The following is a 9,013-nucleotide window of genomic DNA, read 5'->3' as shown; positions in this document are numbered from 1 at the left end:
AAGCACATGCACATCAATCGATCAAGTGGTCTTCAACTCTTGAATTGGTTCCAAGCCTCCTTGATTCGATCCTTGATCAACTCTTGATCCCATCGCCATCAACCGCTTAGATCACCTTTCATCTCATGCCTTTGCTTCAACTTGACCGTTGATGTACATCACATCACAGAAATACAACCAGATGTAAAATAAAATAAAAATAAATTACATCTCCTTTTAGGAGGCACGCAGGCCTCTCAAAACATCAAATAAGATGCATGCAAGCATCTAAAAAATTACATGACATCGCAGATCACATCGCAGGTCATTACATTTGATACCAAAAGGGTTTGAATCCTATGATCATCACCGTATGCAACAATTATAATTTTCAGATCTGAAAACTAACTGATTATATCATGACATAGGTCGCTGATCATGCTAATCATGATTCTAAACTTTGTAATCCCATTAACAATGCAATTAGAATCATCTTTTTATCACATAAAAATCAGCATGTAAAAAATCAGCACCCCTGAAAAATCTGCATGCAGAATTTTTCAGCATGCATGATCATTCAATTTTCAGATCTAATAAGCCTTTAGATATTTAATTCTTACCTTAATCTACGAAGCCTAGGCTCTGATACCACTATTGGGAACCCACCCATGCCGCTGATATTTCAAAAATTTTTCAGATGGCAGCGGAATCGGCATGCACGGGTTCGACGTTCATCGCATGAACGTTGTTTCGAGACCTTTCGTAATTAGGTAAGAATTAAGACTTTTAAAACTATTAGGAAGATCAGATCTTCACCTTGCGCGGGTAGATGATCACCGCAAATCTGAATTCGTGGTTTTGGAAGAGGGTTCGCTTGAAGCCATTCAAACGTCCGGCCTCTACGGGTATCCACACGAAGCAGGATCCGATCCAAGCTCTCTATCTCACCGGGGTGCTAGCTCCCTTGTAGAGATAGCTTTGATGGCTGATGTCCTCCCTCTCAATCAACTCTTGATTGTGCTTGGAAGGAGGAAGAAGAAGGATGAAGAAGAGGATGAAGATAAGCCCCTACGCAGCCTTCTGCTGTTCCTTGCGTTGGATGAAGGAAGGGAAGGGAAAGGAAGCCGCCAACTCTTGGCTTTTCTTCTCCCTTTGCTTGTGGCTGAACCAAGAGGAGGAGAGGGGGCTTCCACGGCTTGAAGAGGAAGAAAAGGATTCATCTAGGGCGCCGGCCCTAGTCCTTCTTTAATAAGGATGAAGGGCTCCTACAAGTTAGGAGCCCTTGACAACTTTCCAAGAGGGGGCGCCGGCCCCCTCTCTCTTCATGTCGCACCTAATCAAGTGGAGAGGGGCTGATGCCCCTCTTACTTGGTTAGCCTAATCCTCTTCCAAAGAGGATTAGGTCCCTCTTTCATGGTTTAATCCTAATCTAATTAGGATTGGCCAAATTGGGTTCAATCTATGCTAGTCCTAATCCAATTAGGACTTGAATGAATCATGGCTCAATTGAACTCTTCAATCCTAATCCAATTAGGAGTCATGTTGATTCATTAGATTAATAATTAATTTGGACTTAAGGAATCCTAATCCAATTAGGATGTATTTTAATTTTAGTCCTAATCCAATTAGGACTCTATTTGAATCCGAAGTCCTAATCCAATTAGGATTTCTAGAAATCCTACTTCAAGTAGGAATCCGATTTTGATTCAAAATTCCTAATCTTATTAGGATTGTAGGAATCCTATTCCAAGTAGGAATCCTAGTCCTACTCCAATTAGGATTCCCAGTCCTAATCCAATTAGGACTCTAGGAATCCTACCCGAAGTAGGACTCTTGTTTCAAGTCCAATTAATTAATCCCCTTTTGTTCCTTCTTCAACTTCTTATCAATCAAATTGATTACTCGTGATTCATAATCACTTTTCAACCATCGGATCGGTCAATACTTCTAGTGTGTGTGACCCCATAGGTTCTATTCTGACTGGTAGTGAGATATATTGTGATCTCTATCTCAATATCATTGAAAACTCCTTTCAATGGGTTGGAACGATTCCAACTCAACTCATTAGGGTTTATCGATCATCGAGATAATCCCTGTGAGTCCCACCATCCACCAGTGACACCTAGCAGCATGTAGTGGCTACCCAGCAGAATGGAATGATGAACCTCTAGGTGCAGTTAACATGTGATACAGTCCTACTATCGTGGATCCCTACAGGACGGAGGTCATGGACAACTCGTCAAACCCCATCGTCTGTCATATGTCAAGATTTATTCGACTCGAGTTCGATAGTGGAAAACTCTTTTTCCACTTTATATTACTGCCCTGGCCAAGGTCTTAGAACTCAGTCTAATAAATCACATAGGATCACTCCTCTTCTATTAAGGTCGATAGATTCCTTATAGGTGCATACCCTACTCCTACCGTGAACCTACTGCAGCCAATCTACACTGCATGGACCCATATGGCTAGAGACCATGTATTTGTGCAGTCAAACTACAATAACCTCACTGTGAGTAGCCGAAGCACCGTAGGTCAAAGGATCAGTCACACTACTGCAACATCAAGCAAGTTACTGACGAGTGGATAGACATCCAAGTGACTTCTTGTCTTGGTCACGCTCAGTACCCTTGTTCTCTAACAAGCACCTGCACTATCACTTCAGTGTCCCTACACTGTGGACTCCAGCCTCGTCCATCCAGAAGGAGAGTGATCTGTGCACTGATCGGATCGATCACCGTCCTCATGATGATCCATTGATCAGGAGCATTTAGAAATTAATCACCAATGATACATGGCTCAAATTCTCAACACTTGAGAATATGTATCATCATCTTATTAATTCTTTGGACGATTCATAGACACATAAACAATATGAATGAAAAGATGCCTTTTATTTATTCAATAATAAATAGTCAAGTACAAAATTATGTCCCTAGAATCAACAATGTGTCAGCCAAATTGGCTTCTAGGGCATACATCTAACACTCAGCAGTTACCAACATATTTATCAGTTCAGTCTTAGTGCATTCAATTTTATTCATGTGGTAGTTTACTATAAACTGACCAAATGAATCAGGAAGGGATTGAAGGATCAGATCTACTTGCAATTCCTTGTGCATGTTCATACCGAGCTTCTCAAGCTCCTCTAGGTCCTTGATCATAGTCAGACCGTGATCATGAATAGACTGCCCCTCGCACATCTTTGCTTTGAAGAGCCTCTTTGACACTTCAAAACGAGCTGTGCGACTCTGCTCACCATACAACTCTTGCAGGTGTGCTAGTATGTCCCTAGCAGTCTTCATATTCTCATGCTGGCATTGGAGTTCATTGAACATGGATGTCATCATATAGCACTTGACTCTAATGTCATCATCCATCCACTTTTGATGCATCTCACGCTGAACATCAGTAGCACGTGTTGGTAGTGTGGGGATATCTGAATCGAGCATGTAGCCTATTTTCTCACAGTTCAAAACAATTTTGAGGTTTCTTAGCCAGTCCTTGTAATTGGTTCCAGTCAATCGGTTGGTCTCAAGAATACGGGTCAAAGGGTTTGAGGCTGACATTATGATCTGCAGAGAGTAAAGATTCTAGTTAGACTTTTGTACTTGATCCTTAATCTGTTTTAAGGTCTTTTAGAACAAATGTACCTTCCACTATTTTTTTCGAATCCCTTACACTCCCCTGGTAAGAAAATGGAAATCCTACGCGACTAGGGTTTCTAGTAGGTACTGCGGTCTCACCAATCTATATGGCACCTCACCTAACAGTTATTGGTGACACAGAGATGGATGAGTGTACAACTCTTGTATAATGCTTCTCAAGCATGTTGCAGTGCAACTGGGTCTCTAAGCCATGAAGACCTTACCTAATAGTTATTGGTCCCATTTCTTAGTTAAGTCAGACCCACCGTATAACCGTAGAAATAAAGTCGTTATTGGGTCCTCACCTAATAGTTATTGGTGCCCAACCCCACCTTTACCCTACAACATCTCATGTCTATAGAGAGGTCCAGCCTTCCGATGCAACTTGCCCACTGTATCCAGCCGAGACAAATCAACATCAGAAAGACCTTAGCAGCTCTACTATAGTGGAAGACCTATTGACTTAATATTGGTTAATCAGGTCTTAGTGTTTGCAACCTTGGGCTCTTCATAAGAGGTAATCGAATAATTGGCCAGATAAGCAGGTGGGAGGCTCCCCTTACTCAGAGAGTAAGGTCCTAATTAAGTAACCACCTTTCATGCTTTCCTATACACCAATTAGATCAATTAATCTAATATGACTTGCTCATGTTGGTTCACTCTCGACTTGATTGAGGAGGTTTTTAATTTAGGTCTCAATTGGGTTTGTTACATCACATGTAAATTTATCTACCCCGCTCTCATTCACATCACATGCAAACGGCACATCGCAGGCAGTTATAATCGCAGCAACAAATAAAGCTAAACTTTAAATAGGTGATGATCATGGATACTAATTAGGTCGTATTACAAGCACATGCACGTCAATCGATCAATGGGTCTTCAACTCTTGAATTGGTTCCAAGCGTCCTTGATTTGATCCTTGATCAACTCTTGATCCAATCGCCATCAACCGCTTAGATCGCCGTTCATCTCATGCCTTGTCTTCAACTTGATCGTTGACGTACATCACATCACAGAAATACAACCAGATGTAAAATAAAAATAATAATAAATTACATCCCCTTTTAGGAGGCACGCAGGCCTCTCAAAACATCAAATAAGATGCATGCAAGCATCTGAAAAATTATATGACATTACAGATCACATCGCAGGTCATTACATTTGATACCAAAAGGGTTTGAATCCTATGATCATCACCACATGCAGCAATTATAATTTTCATATTTGAAATCTAATTGATTATCTCATGACATAGGTTGCTGATCATGCTAATCATGATTCTAAACTTTGTAATCCCATTAACAATGCAATTAGAATCATCTTTTTATTACATAAAAATCAGCATGCAAATATCAGCACCCTAGAAAAAATCTGCATGCAGAAAATTTTCAGCATGCATAACCATTTAAATTTCAGATCTAATAAGCCTATTAATAATTAATCCTTACCTTAATCTACGATGCCTAGGCTCTGTTACCACTGTTGGGAACCCGCCCATGCTGCAAAAAATTAAAAAAAAATTCAGATGCAGCGGAAGAGGCATGCGCGGGATCAACCGTTCATCGCATGAACGTTGTTTAAAAACCGTTCGTAGATAGACAAGGATTAAAAACTTTTAAATAACATTAAAAGATCAGATCTTCACCTTGTGCGGGTAGATGATCACCGCAAACTGATGATCGTGGTTTTGGATGAAGGTTCGCTTGAAGCCGTTCAAGTGCCCGGCCTCTACGGGTATCCACATGAAGCAGAAAACCGATCCAAACTTTCTATCTTCCTGGGGTACTAGCTCCCTTGCAGAGATAACTTTGATGGCTGATCTCCTCTCTTTCTTTCAACTCTTGAATGTGCTTGAGAGGAGGAAGAAGAAGGATGAAGAATAGTAAAGGAACAAAACCCCTGCAGCCTTCTTTCTTTTCCTTGCATTGGAAGAAGGAAGGGAGGATGAAGAGGCCACCTTTCTTTTTCTTCCTTTGCTTGCGGCTTGATGAGAGTACAAAAGTAAAATTTTTGTATTATCTTAATTAGTATTATAGATAATCTTTATTAATAAAATTAATTAATTAATGTTTTATTTGTGTCTGAGTACAAGTAATTCAAAAGACCCAATAACGCTGGGTTTGAGCCCAATGCTTGGCGTTCCGAGCTCAACAAATTCTTAGCATCTTCAACCGTCCGTGTGGCTCTCCAAGCATCATGGCATCTCATCCAAGGGACCTAAACCAAACCTAAGGGACCTAAGCCAAACCGGCTCGTCATTCCAAGCAGCATCTCATCAGCATCCTTCCGTCTCCCCTGTTTCTTCCCAGCTCATCCAAGCGTGGAGCGTGCGACAGAAGAGGAGGAGGCCAGCAGCCATCGGGAGGAGAAGAGTCCCAAGCCGAGTCCTCCACTTCTTTTCCAGCAGCAGAAGCATCACAACAACCGGATCATCTCCGAAGCCAAACCGTCCCTACATCCCTTCTCGGCAACTCCCCATCCGTTCGAGCACGCATCCGTGAGGAGCTTCCCAGCGTTCGACATCTCCAAGCATTTCTTCCCAGCATTTTCCAACCATCCGTGGCAGCATGCAATCGCATTGAGTGAATAAATTCCAGCCGAGGAGTCTTCTCAAACACCTCAACGGCCATCCACATCTTCATCTTCTTCCAAGCATTTCAGCCGCATCCCTGATCCGTTTTCCCAGCCGTATCTATAAAAGGGGGGGAACCAGGGAACCAGGGGAGAGCAGTCCGAGAGAAGGAAGCCGGCCGGATCCATCCAATTGGTAGCAGCTTCCGGTAGAGGGATCAAGGAGGAGGAGGACACGGAGCGAGGGACGGAAGAAGGAAACCAGTGGTCTCCCAAACAACCGCAGTCCTTCTTCCGATTTTTCTCAGCCGGGCAAGAGAAGGAGGAGAAGCATCGGGAGGAGAAAAGAAAAAGAAAAGAAAGAAAATAGAGCACTCTGTTTTCTTAAGAGAAGAAAGAAAAAAAAAAGGGATTTATGTTTTATTTTATTTATTCTATACTAATCCCTTTTATAAAATTGCTTGCATCTCATATGGATAGCTAAATCTTTTTAAGCTAAGGCTAGGGAAAAGCCTAGCATTTTCTTCATGTATTTCCTTTAATCATCAATTGGATTTTAATGTTTTTGATTTGATTTATGGTGCAGTAGATTGATAGAAAATATTTCAAACTTATATATTTTCTTTGATTTGTTATTTCCCCCGGGTATAAGAGATGCTTAAAAATTTCTGTAGTTTAAAATAGAATTACTGTAATGCTGCCCATAAAACTAAATCTATTTTATTATGATTAATAGATGATTTTAAGAAAAGCATGATTAAGTGCTAGGCTGAATCCTAATGCCTTAGTTATATTTTTGTCAATCTGAATATTATTTAACCTTTAGTTTTTGTTCACTGTCAAATCCCTGTGGATTCAATCTCGGACTCACCGAGAATATTACTTTGCTACACCCTATACTTGGGGTATTCTACATTTAATTTCCCTTTTTAAAAGAGCAAGATTAAAGATGTAGCAAGTTTTTGGTGCCGTTGTCCGGGATTTGCAACATGCGAACGAGAACAAGGCTGCAAATTTCAATTTTTAATTTTTAGTTCTTTAATTTTTCTTTATTTTTAACACGGCTGAAATTTTAAATCTTTACAGATTCAAGGATGACAAAAAGCGGGACCAGTAACGAGGAAGATCAAGATCAAATTTTTGGATTCCCGGAGTGAACGAACTTCGGTCGTGAGTATTTAAATTAATTTTCCTATTTTATTCATACTAGTTCTATTTTTCCTAGATTAGAATTTTACTCTTGTTTAAAAAAATTATTAATTAAAATAATAAAAAAATAAAAAAATAAACAAATAAAAAGGAAAAAAATTTAGCTAGTTTGCTTGATCAACTATTCAAATGCAATTTAATGTCATGACATAAAATGTTAAAAATCTTCGTGATTGTTGCATATAGTATAAAGCATTTGTATAAAATATTCTAAGGGCTGAACCCATTAACAAGATAAGGTCGGGATTTCATCACTCGTCCTTAGCCCAAAAATCATCCCAGTGCATAAATATTCTAAGCCTTATTAAAATCAACTAGACGTTGGCCCCTAAGAATATTCGAGCTCAATAGGACGAAGACCACTGAAAGTTGCACCAATTTCGCTCTATGACTCCGGTCGATGTCTAGACAAGCTTTGTCCCTCTAAGTGATTGAAGGGAGACAGTTTCTGTTCGAGGAAAGTGGGTTTTAAGTGGGACCTTTGCTATACGCATCGTGACCCCTCCACTTACCTGGGAGCTTACCTGGTCGACTAGGTTATTAGACCGGATTGGAGGCTTAAGTGTACTCTTCAAACCAGTTAGGAGCTGTCTAGAAATTTTTAGGAAAACATTAGAAATAAGGGTGCTATGCTTTGATACTGTTTGATTGTGAATAATTTTAGTAGCAGGGTGTCAATATTCATAGCTTTAGGTAATATTCATACTCATCCAAAACTCTAAAAAAATATATATATATACAAAATAAATAAATAATAATAATAATAATAATAATTAAAAAAAAAGTCGGCTGGTTAATTGGTCAGTATATGCGGTTGTGGCAAAGGGATAAAACGAAAAGATTATTTCGAGTTGAATCTAGGGATAAAAGTTCAAATAATCAAATGGAAGATAATGGTAGTAATCAGGGAGATAATGAATTTCAAGATGACTTACCTATTAGAACGCTTCGTGATTATCTACAACCCACTAGGACCAGTATCCCATCTTGTATGGTTATTCCTACTGCTGCGGGAGCTTTTGACATGAAACCAGGAATAATCCAATTACTCCCAAAGTTTCACGGACTTGATTCTGAAAGTCCCTATTTGCACCTAAAAGAATTTGATGAAGTGTGTTCAACACTTCATTTCAATGATGTCACTGAAGAGGTAGTTAAGCTTAAGTTATTTCCTTTTTCTTTAAAGGAAAAAGCTAAGTCATGGTTACACTCCTTAAGGCCTAGGACCATAGCCACCTGGCAAGAAATGACAAGAGAATTTTTAAAGAAATTCTTTCCAACACATAAAACAAACACACTTAGAAGAAATATCATGAACTTCGCACAAAAAGATGGAGAAACATTTTTTCAGTGTTGGGAAAGATTTAAGGACCTTCTGCTTGCTTGCCCACATCATGGATATGAAATTTGGAGGGTCATTAGTTTCTTTTATGATGGTTTGTCCTCAAATATGAGACAATTTGTAGAAATGATGTGCAACGGAGAATTCATGAGTAAGGAACCAAATGAAGCCTGGGATTATTTTGATCTTTTAGCAGAAAATGCACAAGCTTGGGATACAACAGATAAAAATGAAAAATCTAAAATAGCACCTAATGCAAAAG

The 9,013-nt window shown here is 39.6% G+C and overlaps 1 non-coding gene across 1 annotated transcript; it reads right to left on the bottom strand.

Moving 5' to 3' along the window:
* Positions 1 to 8,703: 8,703 nt before the first annotated feature.
* LOC120105330 (small nucleolar RNA R71) lies at positions 8,704 to 8,810 on the bottom strand. Its single transcript, XR_005507710.1, has one exon. It is a non-coding gene; the product is annotated as a small nucleolar RNA R71 (small nucleolar RNA).
* Between the last annotated feature and the right edge of the window lie 203 nt (positions 8,811 to 9,013).

This window comes from Phoenix dactylifera, chromosome 1, assembly GCF_051530095.1.
Source record: "Phoenix dactylifera cultivar Ajwa chromosome 1, Ajwa_hap1_PhDact_Kaust_v1.1, whole genome shotgun sequence".
Taxonomy (NCBI): Eukaryota; Viridiplantae; Streptophyta; class Magnoliopsida; order Arecales; family Arecaceae; genus Phoenix; species Phoenix dactylifera.
The sequence above is the reverse complement of the archived record's forward strand: the minus strand, read 5'-3'. Positions and strand labels throughout refer to the sequence as shown.